The sequence below is a fragment of the Branchiostoma floridae genome, chromosome 10 (genome assembly GCF_000003815.2).
Source record: "Branchiostoma floridae strain S238N-H82 chromosome 10, Bfl_VNyyK, whole genome shotgun sequence".
Taxonomy (NCBI): domain Eukaryota; kingdom Metazoa; phylum Chordata; class Leptocardii; order Amphioxiformes; family Branchiostomatidae; genus Branchiostoma; species Branchiostoma floridae.
Window position 1 is genome coordinate 20,822,035 of NC_049988.1, and position 2,331 is coordinate 20,824,365.

Consider the following 2,331-nt stretch of genomic DNA (forward strand, 5'->3'; position numbering starts at 1 on the left):
ATAACACGCCTGTAAGGCAGGGGTATCACTGCACCTATCAATAACACGCCTGTAAGGCAGGAGTATCACTGCATCTATCAATAACACGCCTGTAAGGCAGGAGTATCACTGCATCTATCAATAACACGCCTGTAAGGCAGGAGTATCACTGCATCTATCATTAACACGCCTGTAAGACAGGAGTATCACTGCATCTATCAATAACACGCCTGTAAGGCAGGAGTATCACTGCATCTATCAATAACACGCCTGTAAGGCAGGGGTTATAATCACTGCATCTATCAATAACACGCCTGTAAGGCAGGAGTATCACTGCATCTATCAATAACACGCCTGTAAGGCAGGAGTATCACTGCATCTATCAATAACACGCATGTAAGGCAGGAGTATCACTGCACCTATCAATAACACGCCTGTAAGGCAGGGGTATCACTGCGCCTATCAATAACACGCCTGTAGGGCAGGGGTATCACTGCATATATCAATAACACGCCTGTAAGGCAGGGGTATCGCTGCACCTATCAATAACACGCCTGTAAGGTAGGGGTTATAATCACTGCATCTATCAATAACACGCCTGTAAGGCAGGAGTATCACTGCATCTATCAATAACACGCCTGTAAGGCAGGAGTATCACTGCATCTATCAATAACACGCCTGTAAGGCAGGAGTATCACTGCATCTATCAATAACACGCCTGTAAGGCAGGAGTATCACTGCATCTATCAATAACACGCCTGTAAGGCAGGAGTATCACTGCATCTATCAATAACACGCCTGTAAGGCAGGAGTATCACTGCATCTATCATTAACACGCCTGTAAGGCAGGAGTATCACTGCATCTATCATTAACACGCCTGTAAGGCAGGAGTATCACTGCATCTATCAATAACACGCCTGTAAGGCAGGAGTATCACTGCATCTATCAATAACACGCCTGTAAGGCAGGGGTATCACTGCATCTATCAATAACACGCCTGTAAGGCAGGAGTATCACTGCATCTATCAATAACACGCCTGTAAGGCAGGAGTATCACTGCATCTATCAATAACACGCATGTAAGGCAGGAGTATCACTGCATCTATTAATAACACGCCTGTAAGGCAGGGGTTGTAATCACTGCATCTATCAATAACACGCCTGTAAGACAGGAGTATCACTGTATCTATCAATAACACGCCTGTAAGGCAGGAGTATCACTGCACCTATCAATAACACGCATGTAAGGCAGGAGTTATCATCACTGCATCTATCAATAACACGCCTGTAAGGCAGGGGTATCACTGCCATCTATCAATAACCAACCGCCTGTAAGGCAGGAGTATCACTGCATCTATCAATAACACGCCTGTAAGGCAGGGGTATCACTGCACCTATCAATAACACGCCTGTAAGGTAGGGGTTATAATCACTGCATCTATCAATAACACGCCTGTAAGGCAGGAGTATCACTGCATCTATCAATAACACGCCTGTAAGGCAGGAGTATCGCTGCATCTATCAATAACACGCCTGTAAGGCAGGAGTATCACTGCACCTATCAATAACACGCCTGTAAGGCAGGAGTATCGCTGCATCTATCAATAACACGCCTGTAAGGCAGGAGTATCCTGCACCTATCAATAACACGCCTGTAAGGTAGGGGTATCACTGCATCTATCAATAACACGCCTGTAAGGCAGGAGTATCACTGCATCTATCAATAACACGCCTGTAAGGCAGGGGTATCACTGCACCTATCAATAACACGCCTGTAAGGCAGGAGTATGGCGGCATCTATCAATAACACGCCTGTAAGGCAGGAGTATCACTGCACCTATCAATAACACGCCTGGAAGGTAGGGGTATCGCTGCACCTATCAATAACACGCCTGTAGGGCAGGAGTGTCACTGCATCTATCAATAACACGCCTGTAAGGCAGGAGTATCACTGCATCTATCAATAACACGCCTGTAAGGCAGGAGTATCACTGCATCTATCAATAACACGCATGTAAGGCAGGAGTATCACTGCACCTATCAATAACACGCCTGTAAGGCAGGGGTATCACTGCGCCTATCAATAACACGCCTGTAGGGCAGGGGTATCACTGCATATATCAATAACACGCCTGTAAGGCAGGGGTATCGCTGCACCTATCAATAACACGCCTGTAAGGTAGGGGTTATAATCACTGCACCTATCAATAACACGCCTGTAAGGCAGGAGTATCGCTGCACCTATCAATAACACGCTTGTAAGGCAGGAGTATCACTGTATCTATCAATAACACGCCTGTAAGGCTGGAGTATCACTGCACCTATCAATAACACGCTGTAAGGCAGGAGTA